Source organism: Camelus ferus, chromosome 31 (assembly GCF_009834535.1).
Source record: "Camelus ferus isolate YT-003-E chromosome 31, BCGSAC_Cfer_1.0, whole genome shotgun sequence".
Lineage (NCBI taxonomy): Eukaryota > Metazoa > Chordata > Mammalia > Artiodactyla > Camelidae > Camelus > Camelus ferus.
The window spans coordinates 12,382,713-12,410,636 of NC_045726.1; the positions used below are offsets into that span (position 1 = coordinate 12,382,713).

At 40.7% G+C, this 27,924-nt stretch overlaps 1 long non-coding RNA gene across 1 annotated transcript in view; it reads left to right on the forward strand.

Moving 5' to 3' along the window:
- Positions 1-222: 222 nt before the first annotated feature.
- The window catches only part of LOC116660752, a 45,593-nt gene continuing 17,891 nt past the window's right edge, over positions 223-27,924 (forward strand). Inside the window, exon 1 of the long non-coding RNA XR_004316363.1 lies at positions 223-430. This is a non-coding gene — a long non-coding RNA (uncharacterized LOC116660752). The remainder of the gene's footprint in view (positions 431-27,924) is intronic.

Here is a 27,924-nt window from a genome sequence, read left to right on the forward strand (position 1 = left end):
TTTTTTTTTAACTGAGAGCCAATGACTGCAATAGACCTTTTGAAGACTCTAATATGAATCAAATATATGTTCTACCTTCTAGGAGCTCACAGTCTAGGGAGGGAGATAATGATTGAATATTGATAATTACACTAAAATGAAACCTACTGATGAGCCCAGGGAGGAGGAAGAGACAGAGTGCCCGAGTATTGGCAAGAATAGCTGGGCCACAGTGATGCGGGGCATCGGGAAGTCCCCTCTCAGTCCTGCAGGGCTAAGGGTCCCTGTCTTCCCTGTCCATCCACAGGGTCCTCCAGGGTGCATCTTCCGTGCGTGAGTGCTGCACGAGTTCCTTTCAAGACCTGCCCATCTATCCAGAATTCAAGTGAAAAATGGCACCCAAGGATGTGGGAGTTTTCACAGGTGCGCTCTGCAGGAGACGCCTGTGTGGGTAAGAATTGATCTGTTCGCCCTTAAGATGGTTTAATCCTCTAATGCTCTGAATTTACCGTGAGTCTGAAATGGTTTCTTAAGGAAGCAGATGCAACAGCATGTAGGACTACGGGGCATCGGGAAAGAAAGATTTCTTCTCTCTCCCTCCCTCTACTGCTGCTGAGTGGCCACTAAGCGACCTGCAGGTGGTAACCGGATAGGATTTACACGTCGTGTTGGGCTCAGGTGAGAGCTGTCTCAGCAGAGCTTGTGAATGGAATAAACCAAGCAGGAGGCATCTGTGGCTGGGCCAGGATGTGCCGCAACCTGACTGCAGGGCTGTTGTGGGGGGGTGATGAGTCAGAGGAGAGTAAGGCAGGCCGAGAGCAAGCAAGGCACCGGAGGCGGCTTCCTAGAGCCGTTCTTTGCAGGACGGTGGGGACTGCGGCTGCCCCAGCCTCTGACTCATTCATCTCCAACAGGCAGGTCAGGGCTGAGGGCTCACTGAACGTTAAGAAGGCAAACAAATCAACAGAAAACTGCTATTTAGATGCATTTGGATTTGGAGACCATCGGCTGCCCATTAGAAACAAAAGAGGAGTTTTAAAAAGTACTGATGGCTGTTCCCTGCCCTGGACAGTTGGTGCTGGGAGTCGGACGTGGGTCTTTGTGACTCCTGAAAGCTTGGCAAGAGATTCTGCAAGAGTGGGAAAGACCCAGAACACCTGAGCTATTGAAAAGAGATTCAAACCTAGAGTAATTAGTGGGTGATAGTCTGGAAACTATTAAAGTTAGTTCCTGTTTATTCACAAAGCACAAAACCTCACACTGTATGATGCTTTGCCATTTACAAAACATCTCATCGTAATCTAATTTGACCCTCACAACACCCAGGAGCCAAAGTAGAGGAATAATTAAGCCTGTCTTACCCATAAGGACGTGGCTGCCTGGAGTCAGCAGGTGATTTCCTGAGATCCCAGGTAACTGAACAGCCCAGCAGTCAAGCCTGGATGTTTTGGCTGGTAAGCCAGTGTTCCTTCTCATTTACTGCCTAGAGGCTCATTTCTCAGAACTCCGAGTGCCCTGGCCTTCTGTGCTCTGCCTTCTGCTCCAGTCTGCTTCTGTCCCCACCTCTGCTCCTTGAAAAACTGACATATTTTTGGGAAGAGGGAATACAGATCTATACAGTATGGTGTGGCCGAGCCTGGGTTGTCTCCTGGGGTAACCAAGCATTTTGAAACAATACCATTTGCTTGTTTACTGCCAAAGCTTATCGAACAGTGATCCTCAACCTTGCCTGTGTATTAGAACCACCTTGGGAGCTTTTAAAACTTACAATGACCAAGCTGTACCCAGAACCAATTGAATCAGAATCTTTGGGGGTGTCCCAGAACTTGGTATTTTTAAAGCTTGCCTCTGGTCCCAACGTGCAGCCAGTGTGATGAAGACTCATAAGACTTTGAGACTTGAGGAGAGAGATGATCTGTTAACATTTGTAGAGCATTTTGCTCTGGAGTGTCATTCAGATGTTTCTTTGGCATCGTACGTGTGTGCATACCCATGCTTTCTCCTGCAGGTGGCTTTTTATTTCCGTACCATTTTAATTATTTATAATCTGACATGGGGTTCTCTGCCAGGTTGGGGTGGTACTTCATCTGTTCTCTCTCTCACAATGCAGCTTTTATCTGTTATGATGCTTTCATTTGTAAGCAACAGATAACCCAGCTCTAAATGTCTTAAATAATAAGAAGTATTCATTATTCTACATCACAAGACTCCCAGAGCAGGGCAGCTTCATGTCTGGTCAACTCAGTAGTTCGATGACCAAGGTTAGTAAGGACCCGGGTTCTTTTCACTTTCTGATTTGTCTTCCTTCATGTGTTGCCTTTGTTCTTAGACTTGAGCCTCATGGTCAAACTATAGCTGCCACTGTTCTGGGCATTACAATAATATCTGATGAAACAATACTATCATCTTGGTTCACTTTTTAAGAGCAAGAAACTTTTTTTCAGAAATCTCTTTTGAAAAGCAAACTTTTTCAAATACCTCATTGGCCAGAACTGGGTCAACCACACACCCTTGAAAACCAACCATGACAGGAAAGCTGGGATTTGCCTACCTGGCATAGACTCATCCAAAGTAATGCCTCATCTGGGATAGAATAATTTTCTCTGAGAAGTGGCTCCTGAACAAAACTGGGGTTCTGTTGCCCAGAAAGAAAAAGGCAGGGGTCATTTAAGAAGCCAATTGTGTCTGATGAAATGTAAGCAGCTGAACTTGGATTTAGAAGACAAGACTCTGCAACCTCCCTCACAATTTTTGTGACATCAGATAAGTCACAGTTCTCTGAGCCTCAGCTTTCCCACCTGCCAAATGGAGACCATTTTGCCTGTATTACAGGATGGCTGTGAGGATGAAATGCCTGGATGTGCCCAGAAACCATCAGACAGTTCCTGAAACATGCTAGGTACACGATATATGTTGAAACCCTCCTGTCCTTCCTTCCTTCTTTACCCCCTTCCTGATACTTTTCAGTCCAACTGTCATTGTCAACTCCAAGTTAAATGGCACCCCATAGGTAGCAGGAAAAAACTGGTTGGAAAAGGAATAGAGAGAAATAAGGAGACAAAGTAGGTGAGAAGAAAATTATAAAGGTATCATACATGGTAGCTTAGGGCCACCTGATAGAAACCTCTTCTCAAAACCTTCTCTCTCTTTCCTTGGGCGTTTTCACCTGTCAGGTAGTTTTGTTTTTAACTTTTTAAAGGGTGTGTGGGACTTCTTTGCCTTTCAGATTCTTATCAGGGCTCCTTATGTTTTATTTACTAACTTGCAAAAATGGACATCGTGATCGAGAAGAATTTTTTAGAAACAAATGCTTCAAAAGGAGATGTTGCCTACGGTGCGGTAACGGTAGAACGAAACTGAGCAGAGTTGCGGGTACCCTACCCAGTCTTTGTGAAGAGGGGACGGTAACCTATTTAGACACGAATGTAGACAGAAATCCTTAAACGAGTCCCCTCGTTTTCTGTTGCACACACTTCTCAGTCCCTGGGCAGCTGCAGAAAGGAGTATTCCTGGAAATCTTGGCAGCATAATCCCAAGGCACGGAAACATCTCTGTGATTCATCCCCCAGGCTCTTCTTATAGGAGGTGAATTCAGCTAAGACACATTCATTCATTTGAGTTATCATTTTGTACCTAGAGTAATCCCATGTAAGGTCTTTTGAGGGGAAGAAGCTGAAATCTTGTTCACACAGGTAGCTACCATTTTAAAGCTCAATTTATGTTTAGTATCTGTTACTCCGCTATCACCCTCAGCAAAGTTTATTTTAGGATGAAAGCTTGGAATTGAAAAGCTGGAGTCACAAGTGGCGGTAGAAAGTAGGAGTGTTGGAGGGACTCCTGGATTAAGGATGAAGCAGTGTTTAATATGTGTATTACTCCCCGACACCAAACCAAAGTCAGCCGACAAGGAATTCTGACAGGTGGATGTCACACCAAGAGGCGTCAGCAAAGTCAAGGATGAAATGAGGCAGAAGTAGGCACCCAAGTGCATAGATCCCAGTCCAGAGGCGAAGATGGCTAATTATATTTTAGTCTAATAGTCACTTCTTGTCCATCTTCTGTGCTTAGCAAATACAGTCTCACTTTTGCAGTCATATCTCAATGATTCTGGTTTATCGTCCAGTAGATGTTTCAGCACTGTTCTTTTTACTGTAGGCTGGTACTGTAATTGAGAGTTTCCCATGGTGCACGGAACCTTAAATCTGGAAGTATTGCTAGGGAAACAAACAGATACGGACGATGCTGATAATTACTGGGTGCAGGTCACACCTATGCGCACAACCACAAGCTACTTATAGGATCCAATTTAACACGCACTGCTCTCATTATCCTCTCTAACTGACAGATGAGTTTCATAGAGATAGCATCCCTGCCTGCTAGTATCCCCTCTGAGCAGAAAGCCCTTCGGCTTCATTACCCCCATGTGTCCCCAGCCGTCTGATCGTTGGTATCACCGGTTCCCTGGTGCCTCTTTGCCTTTGGATCACCATTTCCAAGACACAGGCTGAAAAATACGTGTTTTAGATGGGATCCCTGGTAATTCCAAAGACCAGGCAAGTTTGGGAACCTTCCTCACATCCCTTCTGGGATGTATCCTGGAGCCCTGGCCGGTAAGATGCTTGTCTATTTCACTAGTTGTATTGAGAGAAAAACTTGTCCTGTCACTGGGACACCCTGGACAGAACATTCAGACCTGGAAGCATGGAACAGGGACTCAGGTGACAGATGCTGGGCTCCCTCTGTCCCTCTGCCTAATCTCTGTTCTGTACCCTCTCCCATTCCCAGAGTCCCCTTCTTACCGATCCTCTGGGAACCTTTGGCACTTAAGCTTGGCATGCTCTGCCTTGTCTCTCTTTCAATTTCCCTGGTTGGTCTCCTGAGTCCTTTGGTTGCTCTGTGATGTTAGGAAGAACATCTGAAGTAAGTCATCTCTGACTCCTCTCCTCAGCAAGGAGACAGTTTCTCCCTTTCATTTTCTTGTGGTTGATCAGAATTATCAGGATGCTGTTACTTCTTTACATTTTTTTCCCTCTCAGTTTCCTCATCATAAAAATCAAGGTGGGAGGTGGGAAAGTGTGGTGAACTGGACCAACTCTTAAGAAGTCTCTTCCCAATGCAGCATTCAGCAATCTGTGAATGTCATTTCTCACGAGAAGGGGATGATACTGCTATCATAAACCTTAAATACAGGATGAGTTTGTCTTAAACATCTTCATGTCCATGAAAGTGGCTTTAAAACAGAAATTCAATCTGCGCTATTCACACAACAGTATCTTCAGGAGCGCTGTAGGTTTCCGTACAGTTGGTGATGTCACGCACTGCAGTAACCAGGGGAACAGGAGATAACGAGATACGAAGGCAAGAATGTTAACACTTGTGGTTTCCACGGTTCTTAATGCCTGTACTGGGTGGGCTTGCCTGACATATTAGTGGGACGGGGCCCCACCTCGGGTGATCTGAAGGAAACTGAAGGCTCCTTACCTTCTTCCCTTCTTCTTGGCCTCCTGTTTTTAACTTGCTACAATATCTGAACTTTCACTGTTTGAAACCTATGGCTTTCAGTGCATTTAGGAATCCCACGCTGAATTACAAACACAGCAGCGGCAGAATATTCTTCCATCGCTTTTAGTCACTAACATAAGTTTGCTAACTTGGGAAATGAGTTAGGTAAGCTACGAATACTAGTGGGCGTGAAACAGAAACAGAATCGAGGAAATGATGTGCCAGTGTGCCAGGAATGTACAAGGAGACTGATGGGGAGGTTGGCGTGATACCCAAACCTTGCCTGTGACAATAATTTACAAATATCTCACAGTTTCTCTCTCTTGGGAATTAAAAACAATTTTTTGGGGGGGGGTTAGGTTATTTATTTATTTATTTATTTATTTATTTATTTATTTATTTATTTATTTATTTATTTACAGAGGTGCTGGGGATTGAACCCAGGACCTTGTGCATGCTAAGCATGCGCTCTACCACTGAGCTATACCCTCGCCTCCTGTTGGGAATTTTCTTGGCATTAGAACAATAATATCCATTAAGAGCTGAAAGCCTGACCAAGGTCATAGAAAGCATTTCTACTCCCGTGGAATCTTCTCCTTTTGAACATTCTTTGTGCGTAGCAGACATTGATCAATCTAACGATACTCCGGTCACCTTGCTTTTCATTAGCAGATTAATATGAAAGCAATCTTTAAAATATCTTGGAGAATTTCAATGACTCTATCAATACCAAAATTTATGTTTATACAGCTAGAATATATTACTCTGATTTATGGACCGGATCCTAAATGTTAATGGAGCTAGCAAGAAACAGTTTGGCAGGGTTTTAAGATATTAGCATAAATTAATTTCTGCTTGCAACTTGCTTACTTTTGTTTTTGGTCCTGAGGAAAATGGGTAAGTGACTCCCTCTAGAGTGATTTCTCTGCTATGATATCGTGCAGCATCTGCAAAAGACATACTTTGGAATGGCAATTTTTTTTTTTTAATTTAAAGAAAGAGAAAGAAAAAAGGAAGAGAAAGGACAAAGAAAAGAAAAAATTGTCTCCGTCTGAAGCCGCAGTCTCTCCTTTTGACTAGGTATTTGCAAACAGACGGCAAGGAAGAAAACTCTTGATTTGTTTCCATTTTCCTTCATTGATTAGGGCAGTTGGGACTGGTAATAGGGTTCCTAGTGGGAATGACAAGATAGATGCACAATTCTTTCCCCTTTATTACTGATTTGCAGAGTAGAGTGGGTGTAATAGCCACCCAAATTTACTGTGCTGTGCAATAAATTCTTTTCTGAATTTTCAGAATTTTAACTCAGAAAAGCTGAATGTTGGATTGCACTAAGTACAAGTCATGTTGGATGTATTGGCCTGAAACACAGAGATATTTTGGGAGGTCATGTAAACATGGGAGAGCCGGCCTGCATGCTTCCCCGCATCTCAGATCTGTCCCCTGGTAGATCTGTGACCAGGGCACGAAGCTTCCTCTCTCCATGGCTCATTTTCCTAATTGACTAAGTGAAGATGCTGACAATATTTCAGTTTCCCATTTCAGTCACGTGGGAAGTACTGCCTGTAACCCTGGGCAGGAAGCAACCCTGCACTGGGCTCTGGCCTTGAGGAGCCCCCATATCATAAGGACACAGTAAATCCTCAAACGACACAACACCTGGTCTCCTTTGTCACTCAGGATCCAGAGTCAGCACTGCCTCCGTGCACCCTGTACCTCTAAATATCCTTCCCCAAGACTAATACCATCCCAGCCCTGGGATATTAAAGGCAAAACATGCTGTACGAACTTGTTAGATGCCTGTTTCCAAAAAGGCTGATACATACACATTCACACACACGCATGAATATAAATGCAATTGCCCAAGCACTTTTTATAAATGTCAGTATAGCCTATGCATGAATTAAGAAATGCTTTTTACTTTTTATTGATTTCTCAGAAACCTGTCAAGGGTTGAATAAAAAATGGCCAGATGGTCATCTTTTTCAAGATTTGCTGCAAAATCTCTGAAATGCAGAGCTGGGCGGTGATAATGGCAACAGAGGAAGAGGGGATAGTTGTCATTCTGTGATAATCTTATTTTCACACGTGACCTGGCTTTCTACCAGATGAGCGGCCAGCCGAAACAAGGATACATAAGTCCGTGGATCATGGATTGGCTCCTGGTTTAGCCCTAATGGCCCGTGGGGTCTTCCCAGACTCCCTGCCTGCAGGTGCCCGGTCAGGTGACACCTTACCATGGTCTTGCCAGCACTGTTTCTTGCAGAAATCTCTTGAAAGTTTGCACGTGTGAACACTTCTCCTGGTTTGAAATACAGGTGTGGATTTTGATACATTTTTACATTCCTTTTATCATATGAATGAGATTTGAGAGGCAGGAAGTGTTAAACACGTGGGCTCCATTTTTACCTTCAACGTCAGTTCTGTTTGTTGGTTCTCCTGCGCATCTTATAATTTAGAGAGTTTAAAAGAGTGGGTATTAAAACACTTGAATAGAAATCGTTGTTTCTAGAAGCCACAGCTGCCTCTGTTTCTCTCTGCCCGTTTTTAAAGATTGCATTTCTAAGCCATGCTCTGCTGCAGTTAATGGGTGTCGTCTTCGACTAGCAGTAGCTGAAGAACCAGCGCAAACCATCTGCCGTCGCAGATTGTTGATTGCACAGAGAGGCTCACCGCCTGGGGAGAGGGGACTGTGACTTTTTTTTTCCTGGTGCAAATGTGAGTTGCTGGAACACCTACCCCAGGTGCACCTGCAGTGCCGATCCTTATTTTTAATTAAGAGTAAACCTCACTTGTTCACTTCCGAGGAGGTTCCGACAGGAAGGAATTCCAATGTAGAAGGAAGGATGGAAGGGTTTCTGGCATGTTTGGGAGAAACCGTAACTCACAGGTGCTTTTACTACCCTGGCTGCTTCTGTGCAGCGGGATTTCCAGCATGTCCACCACCCGCTTGTACGTCACCGTGAGAATAGCTCTTAGTGTTTGAAAGCACGGGTCTCTCAGCGGCCATATGGCGCGTCTGGAGAGAAAGGCCACAAGGCACAAAGACAGAAGGGCAGCTCACTAGCCTAATGCTTGTCGTGTGAAGATCGTGATCTATAAGGCTTGGCCACAGGATGTGGAGACCGTTAGAATGGCTAGTTGTTGTGAGGGGCTACGATTGGGGGTGAAATAGGGTAACTGACAGCCTTCCCTCTGAGAACAGAGTCATCAGGTCCCAACAGGGACACAGGGACTGCAGAGCAGTTGTTAAGGCTCTTGCCACATTCGTGGGTAAGATACGCACATCCACTCACTGAGCCTCTCACCGTCCCTAGATTTCAGGTCATGATTTAAGCCCAGCCAAGAGTTTCTTCTCCTCTTTTACCATAAGTAGAAATACTAGGCCTGGCTGTTAGAGCTTTCTGGGCCCGTGTCTCCGCCTGCTGCTCTGTACTGAGCTGCAGATCTGCTGGGATATTTTCTGCTACGTGAGCAACTCGGCTTCCATTCTGAATATTTTATACATTCTGTGCATGCTTGGCAGAATAAGGGCGTTCACCAGTGATGAATTCATAGTACACACATTGGCAGCTTTCCTGAACTGGGTATTTTAATGACATTATCAATTAGCCCATAAAGTCGAAATTTAAATGAAATCCACCAACAACCCTTTGAATCAGCTGATAACTGGAGATGAGCCTAAAGAGGCCATATGTGATTAGGCAGGACAGTGGGGAGGGGGGATTAATTGAGAGGTGGAGCATAAAGAGCATTGGGTTCTCTCACCATAGCTTTGAAAAATTCTATAATGCCAACGGGGATAGAAAAGATCAGCGTATGAAATGGGGAGGATCAATCATCACCTCTTTATCCTATTTATTGACACATTCACTATTTACCCAAGAGCTCTGAAGGCCACTGGAGATACTAAAGAGAGGGAGGGAAGAGGGATGAGTTATTTAGCACTTTCTCTTTCTTTTATTTAGATGCGCTATTTATTTAAAAACACTTTATTATCTTCCATTTTGACGGTATTCTGCAAAGTAGAGATTTTGTAGGTGAGGGCGTTAGAGATAAGAACCACTCAAGAGATGGAACAGTGCACAAAAAAACATGGTTGTGCGTGCTTCTGAGACAAAAGTCCCACTATTTGTGGAAATGCAGAATATGGACTGTAACTGCTGCTGTGGTTAAAGGAAGGGAGGGGTGGTCAACCAGCATTGGAACAATCAAGAAAGGCCAGTGAGAACCTGCAAGGTTGGTCCTTACTGCCCGCTTTGTTCTCACTTTCCACCACTCTTTCCTTGCTTACTTGGCTCCAGCAATTGCAGCCTTCCCCTCCCTTCACTGTAGGAAGCACACTTCAGTCTCAGGACATTTGCACGTCTTTTCTCCTTTGCCTGGAAAGCTCCTCCCCCTGGTATTTACTCATCTTGCTCCCTCTCCGTATTCGTCCTCAGCTGAATGTTATGTCTTTGGATTGGCCTTTCCTAACTAAACTTTTCAATAGTGGCATTCTATTAATCTCACCCCATATCCTACTTTATATGTCTTTATAGACTGATGAGTAGAATGTGAGATTCAGGTGAATGGGGACTCTGTTTCACTCACTGCTGTCATTCTAGCATTTAGAACAGGGTCTGGTACATCTTTTTTTTTTTTTTTTTAACATTTTTTATTGATTTATAATCATTTTACAATGTTGTGTCAAATTCCAGTGTTCAGCACAATTTTTCAGTCATTCATGGACATACACACACTCATTGTCACATTTTTTTTCTCTGTGAGTTATCATAACATTTTGTGTATATTTCCCTGTGCTATACAGTATAATCTTGTTTATCTATTCTACAATTTTGAAATCCCAGTCTATCCCTTCCCACCCTCCACCCCCCGGTAACCACAAGTCTGTATTCTCTGTCTGTGAGTCTATTTCTGTCCTGTATTTACGCTTTGTTTTTGTTTGTTTGTTTTTGTTTTTGTTTTTTAGATTCCACATATGAGCGATCTCATATGGTATTTTTTTTCTCTTTCTGGCTTACTTCACTTAGAATGACATTCTCTAAGAGCATCCATGTTGCTGCAAATGGCATTATGTTGTCGGTTTTTATGGCTGAGTAGTATTCCATTGTATAAATATACCACATCGTCTTTATCCAGTCACCTGTTGATGGACATTTAGGCTGTTTCCATGTTTTGGCTATTGTAAATAGTGCTGCTATGAACATTGGGGTGCAGGTGTCATCCTGAAGTAGATTTCCTTCTGGATACAAGCCCAGGAGTGGGATTCCTGGGTCATATGGTAAGTCTATTCCTAGTCTTTTGAGGAACCTCCACACTGTTTTCCATAGTGGCTGCACCAAACTGCATTCCCACCAGCAGTGTAGGAGGGTTCCCCTTTCTCCACAGCCTCTCCAGCATTTGTCATTTGTAGATTTTTGAATGACGGCCATTCTGACTGGTGTGAGGTGATACCTTATTGTAGTTTTGATTTGCATTTCTCTGATAATTAGTGATATTGAGCATTTTTTCATGTGCTTTTTGATCATTTGTATGTCTTCCTTGGAGAATTGCTTGTTTAGGTCTTCTGCCCATTTTTGGATTGGGTTGTTTCTTTCTTATTAAGTCGTATGAGCTGCTTATATATTCTGGAGATCAAGCCTTTGTCGGTTTCACTTGCAAAAATTTTCTCCCATTCCGTAGGTTGTCTTCTTGTTTTACTTCTGGTTTCCTTTGCTGTGCAGAAGCTTGTAAGTTTCATTAGGTCCCATTTGTTTATTCTTGCTTTTATTTCTTCTAGGAGAAAATTTTTTAAATGTATGTCAGATAATGTTTTGCCTATGTTTTCCTCTAGGAGGTTTATTGTATCTTGTCTTATGTTTAAGTCTTTGATCCATTTTGAGTTGATTTTTGTATATGGTGTAAGGGAGTGTTCTAGCTTCATTGTTTTACATGCTGCTGTCCAGTTTTCCCAACAACATTTGCTGAAGAGACTGTCTTTATTCCATTAGGGTCTGGTACATCTTAGGCAATGACTAATTTCTGAATGGAGGAGGGAAGGAATGAATGATCCTCCGGAGGAAGAGAAGTTGAAGTAGCATAATGAACATAAATGAAACAGGACTGGGCATGAGGCAGCATTTGATTTTCAGCACCATTCAGTCCCTTGTCAACTGTGTGATCTTGGTCAATTATTCAGCCTCTCTGGACCTCAGTTTGGAGGACATGAAATGGACATCATAGAATTTTACTTGCAAAGTTATGGAGAAGCTTGGCTGTTTGGCATGTGAATCCCCTGATACAGTGACTGGCAAAAAGGAAATACTTAAATAGTTGCAGTATTCCTATGGAGGTTACTTCTTACCCCCAGCTAGGTTAAAACTCTGCAAAGCCTTGTCCCTTAGAAGACAGTGATGTATTTGGGCTCTGGACTCAGAGCTGCACTACTGAAATTGCTTAGCGGCCGACTGTACAGAAGACTGGCTTTTCCTAAAATGGCTCATCTAGTTCCCAGGTGCTATTTTCCCTTGTTTATTGTCTTTCCCCTGCAAAGACGGTGCATTTTGGTTCCTGAGTCCATTAGGAATTTCAAAAAAGATAGAGATGTATTGATAATCTGAAGGTAGCTTGCTGCTGTGGACATTATTCTGAGCCTTCAGATTAGAAATCGAGGTTTCGTTGGTGTCAGAGTTAACTTCCCCTTGAAACTCACATTCAGTTTTCTTAGTGAACTGTTGGGAATTTGGTAAAATTCTTTAGCCAGTCTGAAACTGCACTGTGGATGACTTAATCACAATGCAGCCAGAAGGAAATAAGAGAGATTACACACAGTACCATCCACCCAGCTCCCTTACTTTAAATTCACCGCTGCCACAGACAGGTCCTTCGTCAGGGACTACATAGTACTGCATCTAATTCCAGGGTTGGGAGATGGAGTTGCACTGGTGATTACAGGACTGGCTTGGTACATGGCCAGGTGCAAACGGTTGAAACTTAGTGTCTGATTCTGCTGATGAGATCTTTCTGCCCAGATCCTGGAACAGCATTCCCACAGCTCCTCTTGGCTCTTGTCTCTCCTGCAAGCTCTCACATGATGCTGAAGAACACTCCAGAATCAGTCTTTCAGACAGACATGAGCTAAAGTTTCTGACATAACTGCCCAAGGGATTGGCTTCAAGACACTAAATTTGTACTGCAAAAAAAAAAAAAAAAAAAAAAAAAAGCAAAGTAAATCAGATTTAGAAGCTGCAGAGGGTGGATGGGCACCTGGAGGATAGATATTCTTCATTTTCTTTTTTAATCCTGCTTGCTAGTATTGTTTCACACAGCGCATTATACACAGTTTGTACCCAATAACCATTTTCCCTGCATAATGGCTCTCATACACCTCTTTCCTTTCTGACTTTTGAGTCAGCAGCCATGGTACCCAAGGAGTCTTCATCTTGTTAGCAAGATGCATGGTCTTGTTGGCCGTCAAAAGACTGAAGCAGAGGAACAGCTGGGAACCAGCAGGGATGGATGGGGATGGGGGACAAAAACTGCTCTGTAATTATTTCATTTCTCTTCTTTGACAGCTTCCTCCTCTTCTAAGCATGGATTCAAAGTGCCTGAGTCCCTCCCTCCCTCATCCTCGGTCTTTTGTAAACTGGGGTCGCAGAAGCAGCCTTATTTTCCTGTCACAGGGAAACCATGAGCTAAAGCTCCAAACCTGAAACATGGAGAAAAAAATAGATCTTAAATGTAGCCACAAAAAAAATCCTCACATCGTTCTCTTTATTTTCCTTAGTAACCTGAATGGAGATTCAATGCAATACGTAACTCTAGGCGGTACTTTCCAGGGACGTGGGGTTTATTCAAATAAGACCTACTTGTAAAATCTGAATTCCCGTTTTTCACTGTGTTTTCATCAGGGGACTGAAGGTATTTTAAAGTAAGTTACAAGTTTGGGTGAAAACTCAGTTTAGATTTTATATTAATTATGCTTCTTATTCGCTTCTTGTTCCCACACTTAACTCTAGGCTGAAAGAAATCAAAATAAAAGGATCAGACATAAGTAAATATGATGACAAATCAGATTTGGCCGGATAGGCATAAAATGCATTGAGTCTGGACACATAAAAAATGCACCAACTGTGATGAGACAAGATCAGTTATAACGAACATGTGCTGAATTTCAACTCTGTACTCAGCACTTAGCTTATATTATTTTGTTTACTCCTCCAAACAACTCTGGGAGATGGAAACAGGAAAGCAGAAAATGTGGATAATAGCTATTTTACAGCATTTTTGTAGTGCTTTAATAAGCTAGCTACACGGATGGCAAAACTTTGCCTTCTGCATGACATAATTTTTGCATAATAATAATTGATTCCCTTTTGAATTTGGCATAAAAGGAAATTGAAGCTTAGTGGAGTCAAGTTGCTTTCCCTAGGTCTTGTCACTGGCAAATAGTAGCATTGCAGTTCTAAAAGCTTGGCGTTATGGGATTCCCTTGGAAAAAAAGGCTTTTAGGACCCCCAATTCCCCTGATCTTATCATGAAAAGATTTTCTTCCATTTCGCAGAAAGAACTAGTAAACAGACTAGTAAATTAGTGGGATCTGTGCATTCCTCTTCGGGATTGACTATATATTTGTAGAAACAAGAGGAAAAAAATGCATTAAGATCTCAAAATTCCAGTATATACAAGATCTTGTGGTAGCTCACAGTGAAAAAAAGTGGCAATGAATACATGTATGTTCATGTATAACTGAAAAATTGTGCTCTACACTGGAGTTTGACACAACATTGTAAAATGACTATAAATCAATAAAAAAAGTTTTAAAAAAAAGATCTGAAAATTCCCTTTTAAAAGAGTCTCTTTTGGCTTTAAATTCAGACCTGCTCATGTTTTTATGTCTCTTAGTGACTCTTAGAGTGAACTGGGATATGTACAAAAATATTCTCAGCAGTGTTATTCATAATGGGCCCAGTTAGAAAAAAAAAAAACACATGTTGATCAATGGGAATGAATCCATTTTAATATTTTATGTGAGGAAACTCTATACAGCAATGAAAATGAATGAATGTCTACGATGCATTCGTTAGCCAAGCAGGTGAAGAGTCTCGAATATATAATAATGAAAAAATGTGCATAATAATGTACAAAAGAAGACCAAAAATACATACTGCGCAGTTCCATGTATAGAAAAGCTCAGAAATAAGCAAAAGTAAACTACACTGTTTGGAAGTTCATACGTAAGTATTAAAACTATAACGAAGAGCAGGGAGATGATTGCCGTTCAAAGTCAGGCCAGGGTTATTCCCGGTTAGAGGGGAGAGTTTTGATTAACAGCAGTACGTAGAGGGAGAGGGTATCGCTCAGTGGTAGAGTGTGTGCTTGGCATGCAGGAGGTCCTGGGTCCAATCCCCAGTACCTCCATTAAAAAAAAAATAATAATAATAAATTAAATTACCTTCTCCCCGCCCCTCTTCCCACCCCCACTCCCCAAAAACAACATTATGTGGAGTGCTGTTGGAAAGCAAGAATGTTCTTTAATTGTCCTTGGAGGTAGTTTTAGGGATGTTTACTTTACAATCATTTATTGAACTGCACATTTATATTTTATGCATTTTTTGTAGGTGTGATGTATTTTACATTCCTGGGTAAAAAAGGTTTAGAAAAGAACAGAAAATTGTCCTATTGAGGAGACACATTTCTTTGATGAGAGAAGTAATAGAAGGGGTTGGAAGACTTGACTCCCGTCCTCAGGTTGTGCCTTGTCCCCTGTTGGGATGGACGCCAGGTCAGGTGAACAGGGCTGGCTGGCTGCCCGGTCACTAGCAATCTGGGACAGTTATGGGGCCTGGGCCACTGGGGAAACGCCTGGATCTCTTCTTCATGCAGAAGATGAGAGAGGAGCTGAAAATGATTTGGATAATGTTTGTCACTATTTTACGGATCATTTGGTGGGTGTATCTTTGGGGATTCTGCAATTGCTCTCTCATATCCGTAGAAAGTACCATCGAGAGAAAACATCCTTCTCTTCAGCCGGCCCCCGGACATCAAGACAGCCTCACCCCGAAACCCAAAACCCATTGCCTCATCATTAGTCATCACTTTGCACAGTAGCTCAGCCCATTTGAGGGGCCCGCTCATCTGTGAAATTAAGTGTGTCTGCCCCTGATTCCCTGAGTGGAAGGGTTTCAGGGTGGACGTGCCGTGGAACCAAGTCAGCTGGAAGGTGGAGTGTGCTGAACAGAAGAAACACAGCACATAGATGGGAATGGCCTGAGCGGAAGCTGCCCCTGGAGCTACAGGGAGGAGTGTGCACAGAAGCAAAGGCTGGGAAGCCATGTTTGCTTGGAATGTAAGATGGTCCCAAAAGTCAGGGCCTGGGCCCCTTGTCTTGGGAAAACAGGACATTTGTATTGAGATCCAGAATGAGGATGGCGTGTGAGAGCCATGTAAGGATGCAAGTGATACTCATTTTATTGAAAAAAAAACTCATGTTGTTGGTGTGAAAATCTGCACAATCTCCTCGGTCCCCTGAAGTCAATTATTGTAACCGAGGCTGCTTCCTGACCCTGGTGCATTATTTAGAGTCAAGCCTGCACGTTAACAGAACCAAGCTGGGCCCTGGAGGGCCTTCCTACTGAGTGTGGGGAAGCCTGTGTTCGCACTGCCAGGAGCAACCTGAAACAATTCTAAGACAATAAAGTCGAGGAATTAGATTTTCACTCATTCGTTTGTCTAGCGTTCGGCCTGATTTTTTAGAGAAAGAAGATATCTCCACTGGCTAGTAAACTGCCTGTGACATTTTGGTGCTTAGTAAATTATTTTGTTTTGTTAAAGCTTACAGAGAAAATTACAGAGCCGCTTGCTTGTTTTAACTTACTGAGCTCCTTGCATCAAAACAGAAAGAATGTGTCCCCTGCCTTTTGTAATTGTCTGCAGATGCCGCACAATCTGACTAGCTGACTACAATCTGACTACAAATAATTACAAACTAAATCTAGTTTAACAGAGGGCCTTTAAAGTTGCAGCCACCAGCTGTGTGATGTTAAACATTTTCACTGCTTCCTGATGCCAGGATTTCCTCATTTCTAAACCAGAGATAACCACTTTTTTTCTAAGATTGTTATAAGGACTAAATTAGAAAAAAATACATATTTATATAAAATACACTGTGTGTGTGTATATATATATATATACATACACACATAATCTCTTTAATTTCATTTAATCCCACATATATATAATATGCCACCTCATACCATGCTCAGAGACAAGTCATTGGGTCATGATTTTCCCTATATGTTGGAGTTCAATTACAAACTTCATCTGTAGGATAACAAAGTGTAATGCCAATTTTTAATTCAATATTTTGCAATGTAAGATCCATGGTTTATAGAGGTATAAGTGTCACTATATGCTGACGACATGTTACTATATATAGAAAACCCTAAAAGGTCCACACAAAAACTATTAGAGCTAATCGAAGAATTCAGCAAGGTAGCAGGTTACAAGATTAACGTTCAAAAATCAGTTGCATTTCTTTACACTAACGATGAATCAACAGAAAAAGAAAGTAAAGAAACAATCCCCTTTAAAATAGCACCCAAAGTAATAAAATACCTAGGAATAAATCTAACAAAGGAAGTGAAAGACTTATACACAAAAAACTATAAACCATTGGTGAAGGAAATTAAAGAAGACTTTAAAAAATGGAAAGATATCCCATGCTCTTGGATTGGAAGAATCAATATTGTTAAAATGGTCACACTGCCCAAGGCAATCTACAGATTTAAAGCAATCCCTATCAAACTACCCAGGACATATTTCACAGAACTAGAACAAATCATAATAAAATTTATATGGAACCACAAAAGACCTAGAATTGCCAGAGCATTACTTAAGAAAAAGAAAGAGGCTGGAGGAATAACTCTCCCAGACTTCAGGCAATACTATAGAGCTACAGTCATCAAGACAGCATGGTCTTGGTACAAAAACAGACATATAGACCAATGGAACAGAATAGAGAGTCCAGAAATGAACCCACAAACTTTTGGTCAACTAATCTTTGACAAAGGAGGCAAAAATATACAATGGAATAAAGACAGTCTCTTCAGCAAATGGTGTTGGGAAAACTGGACAGCAGCATGTAAAACAATGAAGCTAGAACACTCCCTTACACCATACACAAAAATAAACTCAAAATGGATCAAAGACTTAAATATAAGACAAGAGAGAATAAACCTCCTAGAAGAAAACATAGGCAAAACATTACCTGACATACATCTCAAAAATGTTCTCCTAGGGCAGTCTACACAAGCAATAGAAATAAAAGCAAGAATAAACAAACGGGACCTAACAAAACTTACAAGCTTCTACACAGCAAAGGAAACCATAAGTAAAACAAAAAGACAACCTATGGAATGGGAGAAAATGTTTGCAAATGATGAAACTGACAAAGGCTTGATCTCCAGAATATATAAGCAGCTCATACGACTTAATAAGAAAGAAACAACCCAATCCAAAAATGGGCAGAAGACATAAACAAGCAATTCTCCAAGGAAGAAATACAGATGATCAATAGGCACGTGAAAAAATGCTCAATATCACTAATTATCAGAAAAATGCAATCAAAACTACAATGAGGTATCACCTCACACCAGCCAGAATGGCCATCATTCAAAACTCCACAAATGACAAATGCTGGAGAGGCTGTGGATAAAAAGGAACCCTCCTTCACTGCTGGTGGGGATGCAATTTGGTGCAGCCACTGTGGAAAACAGTATGGAGATTCCTTAAAAGACTAGGAATAGACTTACCATATGACCCAGGAATCCCACTCCTGGGCATGTATCCAGAAGGAACCCTACTTCAGGATGACACCTGCACCCCAATGTTCATAGCAGTACTATTTACAACAGCCAAGACATGGAAACAGCCTAAATGTCCATCAACAGGTGACTGGATAAAGAAGCTGTGGTATATTTATACAATGGAATACTACTCAGCCATAAAGACCAACAACATAACGCCATTTGCAGCAACATGGATGTTCCTGGAGAATGTCATTCTAAGTGAAGAAAGCCAGAAAGAGAAAGAAAGATACCATATGAGATTGCTCATATGTGGAATTTAAAAAAAAAAAAGAACATAAATACAAAACAGAAACAGACATACAGACATAAAATATAAACTTGTGGTTGCCAAGGGGGTGGGGGGTGGGAAGGGAAAGACTGGGATTTCAAAATTTGTAGATACTGACAGGCATATATAGAATAGATAAACAAGATTATACTGTGTAGCACAGGGAAATACATACAAGACCTTGTGGTGGCTCACAGCGAAAAAAAAATGTGACAATGAATATATGTATGTTCATATATAACTGAAAAATTGTGCTCTACCCTGGAATTTGACACAACATTGTAAAATGACTATAACTCAATAAAAAATGTTTAAAAAAAAGGTCCATGGTTTATGATGTATGAGTGATTTTTGACGTAAGATGTGTACAAGTAACTTACACATCTTTGATGTCTATAAGCAAGGTCTGTTTTAAGGATCAGGTACTCTTTATATAATTCACAGAGAGAAAACATCCTTAATTTCAGTGGGCCTGAGTACATCAGGGCAGTCGGACTAAGCAACTCAGTGCTCCTTTTATCATTTTGTTTTTAGTTTTGTCAGTTGAAATATGATCATTGTTTAAGGCTCAGTTGTCTGATACAGACTCACAGATAAAACTTACAGCAGCCATCCCCTGCTCGCTCACCCATCTCTGCTTCCATGTCTCTAAATATCATGCTTAGACTGCATTTCTTGAATTTTAGTAATGCCTGGTTTAAGCATTAGTTAGTGAATTTCTCCCCGCTCATCCTCCTCACGCACCTGCAAACAACCCATCACCCTCTCTGCTATTGGTACTGTAACTTTGGTTAGATCCATGCGTCTCAATTTAGATGACCTCAGAATCACCTTGACAGTTTGTTTACATACAGATTCCATTGTAAAGATACGTTATAGCCGAGTCCTCCCTCTGTGTATCCCATAGTTGCTTTCCCTTTCTCATCAACATATATTTTTTTTTTGTTCTCTCTGGAGTTAACAGTTGTCCTTTCCCCATTTGATTTAGTTTCTATATACTGATCGTTAGGTTGTATCCAAATTCTCTTTCAATGGTACAACTCTCTCAGTATGTCCAGACTCATTAGGTATTTTTCAATATTTAAAAAAATACATCCCAGAGGTTTTTATTTATTTATTTATTTTTGACGTGCTCCGATGTGGACTACCTCCCCTTTTCCACTGACACGCACAGCTGCCATGCTGAACACTCTACTTTCTAGATCTTGTATCTTTTAAAAACATTTTTGTTTGATATGATGATTATTTGAGAATGTCTTTTTCTCCTGCCCTTTTACTTGATTGAAAGTTGATTGAATAAATTTCTGTATTAAACTGAGTTCTCTTTGAAAGCATCGTTCCCTGGTCTTCTGACTTCCATTGCTGCGTTTGGGTAATCGGACATCATGTGATTCTTGATCCTTGGCAGGAAACTAGTTTTCTCTCTGGAAGTTTCAGACTCTTTTCTTAATCTCTAGTCTCCTAAAATTTTTCAAGAATGCTGCTGTGGGTCTATTTTCGTCCATTGTACCAAGTACGAAGTATGCTCTTACAATCTGGAAACTCACGTCCTACAATTCTGAGAAACTTCGTCAAGCTATCTCATGGATAATTTCTTACCTTCTATTTTCTGTGTCCTCTTTTTCTGTGACTCCTATGTATGTACATTGGACATTCTGGAAAAGTGGTCCTATTTTCATCTTTTCTCTCCATTTTCTATCTCTTTGTATTTTGGTTCTACTTTCTGATCCATACAAGTTTACTTTTTTTTTTCATTTTTAATTCTTAACATCTCTTTCTGGCTATTCTCTTAATCTTTCTTGGAGCAGCTTCTTTTTGCTTTATGGATGTAATATCTTTTATCTCTTTGAGGGTATTAATGTGGATTTTAAAACTTTCTTCTCCCTGTATTATTTCTGTGTCTTTCCTGTTGCTTTTTGTCATTTCTGTAATACAGTCATTATTGATTGTAAATGCCTATTGAAGAGTGAGCCACTAAAAAGCAGACTGGATGGTTTGCACCAATAAGTGGAGTTGCTTGTCTCCCACTAAATTCCCACTGCCCAGGACCATGAAGCCCTGTCTATCTCTCTCTCTGGAGAGACATGGTAACATATGATAGAAAGATCATGAGGTTTGGGATTTGAAGGTCTGCATGGGAGGGTCCTGAATCTCCCCCTTAGAAGCTGCATGTACTGGAGCAGATGTCTTGTTCTTTTAGTGTCAATTTGAATGCCTAGAACAGAGCAGGGCACATGTCAGGCATGTGATTGACAGATATTTATCGAATGGACAAAATATGCTCAATTGAGGAGTGTAGACCCTAACACCCTCCTCCTCACTTTGTGGAGATAATTAAGAGGGTATGTAAAGTATGTAAAAGTCCATTGAAATTGTAAAGTTCTACCCAAATTTCAGAGGTTATTATCAAAGAGAGGCTAATGTTTATTGCACACTTGCAATACTGGGGCGGGGCACTGGACTGGTCAGTTTCACTGCAGGCCTATCCTTCATATGACACATGTGCAGCTATGGATGCCATGGAATAGTCTTGGAATTCTTGGAATATGTGAAAACTCACATGGAAGAGCAGGTAGGAGTCAACAGAGGGGCAGGTAGGGGAAAGATAGGTAATGTATATTTTGGTTTCCTATCAGAAGGAAAGCTCTGTTACTTAGAACTTTGAATCAAGTAGATGAGCTATCTTACACTGGGTGTGGGTGGGCTTCCTGTCCCCAGACAAAGCAGAATTTTCCAGGAACATTGCAGAGGAAAATTCCTACCGGAATGTTGCGTAGGAAATTTCCTGCTAGGGGATAGATTATGTCCCTAGACAAAATGTGCTCTAAAGTCTTTTCTGTCTTTGAGGTCTTCGTTATTACAAAATTGTCACTTTTAAAGCTACAATCAACATTCCAAATGCTAGAAAATAGACATGAATGTTCCCAGGCAGATTTACTTGCAATGTTTTATAAACATCCTTTGAAATGAATCAGTAAGAAACAAAAATTCCCCTTCATGTCTAAATCCTTGTTGCTGATTCTGTCTTCAGAAAATGGAATGTGATAGCTGCTTGGAAAGGTCGAAGTCCTCCTCTTTAGGACAGCAGCTTCTTCCCTGAGGCTAGTCCTTTATTTGGTAATTTTTTTTTGAAGAAATGACAGGCAGTTGAGGAATGCGGACAAGGAGGCTGGTGTGCTTCCAGTAAAGAACATGGTTTCTTCCTTGAACGGGCTCGCTGCCCAGAACACAGGTTGATTTGCATTTTATCTGCAGTGCATCACTCACTTCTGTGCAACGCTGTAGCGCAGCCAGCCTCTGCCTGGATACAGCCTCCTCCCCGGAGAGGGGCTGCATTCATTTGTAACCATCCAGTGCTCTTTAGTTGACAAGTCAGCATTTTCATCCTCCTTTACCAAGACCCCAAGAAAAGAAACTTTACTGTCAGATCTCCAGCCTTTGAAGGTCACTTCGGAAGGGAGTTAAAATAAGAACATATCACTATATTTTTGTTTGAACGTGGATTGAAAGGATAAAATAAGCAAGAAATAAAAAAGCGGAGGCTTTAAAGATTGAGTTACATGTGCAGGAGGTGTAAACCAAATGAGATACTAGCCCCTTTTCTCTGCGTCTCTCTTGCTGAAATCCAGGTAGAATTGGTAGATGAAAAAGATGTTGCATAGCTGTGATGGCTTTGCAGGGTCACTTCCTGACTGATCCATTCCAACACCTTGTAGAGTAGATATTGCAGTACAGGGTTATCTAATGTTTTAAAATTAAGCTTCCATTGCTAACTTTGGCTCAGGTCTAAGGTAAGGTGAGAGAGCCCACACAGTAGCAGGTGTCTGATGAATAGAGGTAGGATATCCCAAGAAAAACCTCTCAATGGGAGGCTCCCCAGAGCACTGTCCTCCGTCCTCATCTACCATCTGCCTAGATGATCCCACCCCATGCCTTGTTTTAAATGACTTTCTGATGATTTCCAAACCTCTGCCTCATGCCCAGATATTTATTTTGAACTTTAGAAATGAACATTTGTACGTGAATGGCTCAAATGGACTAACAACTAGCCTCTCTTTGGGGGGGTGTGTTCTTAATGGATGTTCATCATCGTTGTTCAATATGTAATCTCTTCTATAGACGGATGTCTAGACAATCTTTTAGAATAATAGCTCTGGTTATTTGACTCCCTTTTTGAAAAGTCTTCAGTGGTTTTGCATTTTTTCACTGAAAAGGTGCAAAATGGCTTTCAAACTCTCTTTCCTTCTTGAGCTCTCTAATATTCTTTCCTACTATGCTTGTATGTGTTACTTATAGTCTATCAACATCCCTATGATCTTTGGGCTTTAATCCTTCACATCTGAGGAAATCTGACCCCAGTTCTGCTTGTCTCAACTTTCTGTGTTTTTAAAGCCATTTTTGTTGACCTGGTTAAACCTTGGGAACTAGACACATTTGGATTTGAACCCAGATTCTATTTATTGACTATGCATGGACTTGAGAAATTCAGTAAAGTCTTGGAACTTTAGTTTTCTCATTTGTAAAACGGAGATTTTCATACGTACCTCAGAATGTTATTTCTGGGATTAAATGAGAAAATAGATGTCATATGCTTCTCATGCAAATACTTAAAAACATCCTAATCTTCTGTCTAAAGGTAAGTTTCTGATTGAAACTTTTCTTGACCTTCCAAACATACTTCTTACTTTAAAATTTTATAATACATTTTATTTTAGTGTTCTTTTAGTATTTGTTACCCAAAGATAAATTTATTTGTCTTTTTGGTCTAACCCACTCTGCTATATAAATATCATCTTGAATAGAATAACTATGTTTTACATTTCTCTATATCGTTTAGATCAATGAGCCCTGTGTCTCGCACATAGTAGGCATTCCAAAAAAAAAATGTTAAATTGAATTAATTATCTATCCATTGAGCTGATAAATTGCTGTATGTTCCTGCTCTGTGTGCCTTGTTCTAAAGGGTTCTGTTCAACACATTAATCTTAGAATCATAGAGAATGTAGGCCCTGAAGCTGTGGCGTCTCAATTCCATTATATTAATGAGATAGCTCCGAGAACTGGAAATAGAATGGTATTTAACCATTGATTGGCCATCAAAAGCTTTCTGAGGTGTTGAGGTATACGTCCTATAATTTCAGAAGTATCTGTTCATTTTATAAAAGCTGCTTGGGGTCGAGTTTTCCATGGGCGTTAATCAGTTTGGGCCACTAACCAGTTTTGAAACAAACACTAGCCTAAACCACTTGTTCTTGAATAAGTCAGAATGACTTGGAGTCAGGGAATTTAACATAGATACACTACCTATTCACTTATTTGCACATAAGAATAATTACCGTTTACTGCTGTTGTTCACTCTGCCCTATTTTGAGAACTGAAAGCATGATATCTGAAAGAGAAATGATTTCTCTAATAGAACCTACACTATTGCTTTGAAGCATTTTGCTAATATTTAGGATTTTTATTCCTTGAAGTACATATGTGTATCACAGTATCACTTCTTCTGTTTGATCTCAATATTCTTTTCCTGAAATTTTTCAGTCATCTAATTAATATTAATACACAGAGAATTCAATTAATATTCATAGTCCTTTTTGCACTAAGGCATAGTCATCCCTGTCTTATGATGATTGAATGCTTTCAGTGCCAAGACCTCCCAGACCCAACCAAATGTCCCAGGGGGCTGATCAGCTGTACCACATCTGATAATGTTCCCACACCCCGCACAAAGGGGACATCACCTCTGGTTGGTGCCCCTGGTGTCCCCGTCACAGTAAGACTGCCAGGTGGCCCAGGGGACAACCGTTGTGCAGGCTGTCCTCTCAGTGGCTTCACTGCATACCGTGGACCCTCTGATGTCTGATGAAGGGACCACTGGGTCCTTCCGAGTGTTTGACCGCATGTGGTGATGGGATGAAAGATTCTCACAGTGATTTGAGTTCTCATAGCTAAACCTTAGACTTCTTTCGGAAATCTGTGGGTGGTTATCTTGAGGGCCTTTAAATAAGTTGAAATCAGGTATCAGCAATTGGAGTCACACTCCCATCTTTCTCTTTGCTCTCCTCCAGGCAAAAGTGAATGGGTTGCCAGAATTTCATTTGCAGAGACACTCGGCGATGTCTTGGAGTCATACTTAAGATTTCATTTGATTTACATTATGGCCATACCTCTCTGACAAACTTCTTAAATGTGATTCATATCGGAAGCTTTTATGCCTTCGAATCCTACCACTTTGCAGAAGTAGCATTTTTTAAAAAACTTAACCAATAAATTCTTCTTTTTTAAAACAGATTTATTGAGATTTGATTTATACACTATAAAATTCAGCCAATTTAAGTATACAATTCAATGGTTTAAGTATATCTACATAGTTCTCTAGTCATCAAAATATAATTTTAGAATATTTTCATTACCCTGGGGGAAAAAAAATCTCATATCCACTAGCAGTCACTTCCCATTCTGATCAATCTTCACTATATCTTTTGGCAAATATTAATCCATTTTCTATTTCTATAGATTTGCCTATTCTGGATATTTCAAATAAGTGGAAGAATGCAATATGAAGGCTTTTGTGGCTGACTTCTTTTATTTACCATAATGTTTTCAAGGCTCATCCTTATTGTAACAGATATTTGTATTTTATTCCTTTTTATTGCCAACTAATATTTCATTGCATGGATATCCATACTTCATTTATCCATTCATCAACTGATGGACATTTGGGTTGTTTCCATCTTTGCCTGTCATGAATTAATACTACTATGAACATTTGTGTACAAGTCTCTGTGTGGACGTATGTTTTCATTTCTCTCTGGGTGGATACCTAAGGGTAGAGTTGCTGGTTCATATGTTATCTCTATGTTTAACATCATAAGAAACTATGAAAGTAATTTTCAAAGTGATGCATCAGTGAATTCTTATTTTTCAATGTGAATGTTGGCCTTAGTTTGTATCACTGTTGGAACCGGACCATCGAGCAGTGCTGACTCCCATTTATCTTGTAACTTCTTCTTTGGGTTTCTGATGCTTTAACATTCTGGTCATTCTCCTCGTTTTCTCTGTGGCTCTTTTCCCCTTCCTGGTTCTTCTTTCTTTCCACCTTAGTCATTTCATTCAGCAAAGGACTCTTCGGTTCTCCGCCTTGTGGTGATTCAAATCAGCTACCATCGTGATTTAGTCTTTCCTGAGATGCAGTCACACTGTTCTGATAGTTCTCTGAGCACCTCTGCGTAGCTGTCTGGTTTCACATGCCCTGTGTCAAGAGAACTCATCTGCTCTGCAAAGCTGGTCTCTTTTCTGATCGCTTTCTTTTTTTAATTCCTCTACCATCCTCTCAACTCAAACTGGAAATCTCAGTGATTTTTTTTATTCTTTATTCTTCCTTGTCTCTTCTGCCTAACGTTTGCCAACTCCTGTCCATTTTATGTACGTTTCACCCTCAGAAATAGTCCTTTTCTCTGCATTATCTTCCCATGGCTCTACTTTGCTAAGCACCCTTATTGCTCAACTTAACTTCCATACATTCTCTTTAATTGGCTTATCTAATTATTGCATTTTTTCCTTTTCATTTTCCTAACATTTTGCATTTACATTTTGCTTAGTAGTTCAATCACATTCCTGTGACTCCTCTCTTAAAAATCTTCAAAGGTTCTGTATTATCATGTAGGTAAAGAACAGGTTCCTTAGCTGTACATTCAAGTCTCTAATACAGTTTCCTAGTCTGGTCTCCACTGCATTCCTATATCAAGCTTATGTTTGAGTGAATCTCAATTCTCTTTGTTTATGAACCAAGCTTAGTATTTTCCTGCCTCCAAATCAGTCCATGCCTCTTCTTGAGATGCTCTGTCACTGAATCTACATAAGCCAATTCCTCAAGGCCCTAATAAAATGTGTCCTTCACAGTGACACCCATGATCTCACTAGACTGAATTTATCACTCGTTACTCTCAACTCTCACAACGTCTTTTTCAGTTATTAATTACATTATTTATTACAGTCACCTGATACATATCTAATCTTCCCTCCTTAAATCTATGGCCCTTGAGGGCAGAGACCACGGCATATTTATCACAATTAGAGAAGCTACCATTTCCTGAATATTTACTATGACCTGGGCACCGAGTTAAATGATTTTGTAGGCAGTATTTTCTTTAATGATCAAAACAAGCCTCTGAAATAGGCATATTTTTAAACCTATTTTCTAGGTGAGGCAATTAATGCTTCGAGAAGGTAAATAACTTCCCCAAGGCCAAATAGCTTCTAAATGACAAAGCTAGAATTTTAGCCTTGTCTGACTCTGAAGCCTGTGCAATTAACTAGAACTATATCATTTTCTCTACAATGCCTAATTTAATATATGCCAGTTAAATGGATTAAAAAAAAAAAAAGTCTGTATGGGCTGCTGAAAAGACACATAAGGTTTAGCAGTTAGATTTTAGTTCACACTGAAGTTCTAACGCTTTCTTTGGAGTGAATTATTTACCGTGTCTGAGCTGTTCACTCATTCATAAGGCAGAGGAAAGAGGTACCAATCCCTGCCTCCCAAGGGTCTTGTGATGAATGATACACACGATGAATAATACACACGATGGCAGGTACCAGCAGGCTCTCAGTGAGCGTGAGTTGATAATGATAAAAGTCAAGTTCCCTTTTACTAGTAACCCCTCCTTGATAAGGTTGGCTGTCCTTGGAGATAGCCGGATGGGAGGAGAGGCATGCAGCCATCAGTACCCACAACAATTTCATACAATCCACCCCACCGGGAAAGACATTTTATTATCCACCGTGCAGAGTCCCTCGTGGTCTTTGATCTAAACTGGAACTAACAAACTACATGATGCTTCATAATTGAGAGCTGGTTTTACTTCATTTATATATCAGTATCTCTATCTATCTATCTATCTATCTATCTATCTATCTATCTATCTATGGGTTTAAGTATAATTACACTAAATTGACCAGGTAGTTCTGACGCTGGGTTTCTAGGAGTGACATATGGATAGTTTGATCTCTGTTAAGATGCTGATCTTCTTGCCTGAGCTCCAACTCTGTTCTTGTTTATATCCCTCAATTAGCTTCAAATATGCAAGTCAACCTTGATTCTCTTTCTTCTAATTGTTTCTCCAGGTAAGTTTCTTCTCTTTGTTTTGCTGACAGTGATGCATCATGGAATTTTTAATACTCCCAGACACTGAGTGTCCACAAGACTATTTCCATAGACACCACACAAAGACCAGCAGGGACAGAGCCATTGTGTTAGAGGCAGGAAAGGGATCAGCAGGGGAACACGAATAGAGCTGCTGGTCTTTCCTGACATCAAGGAAC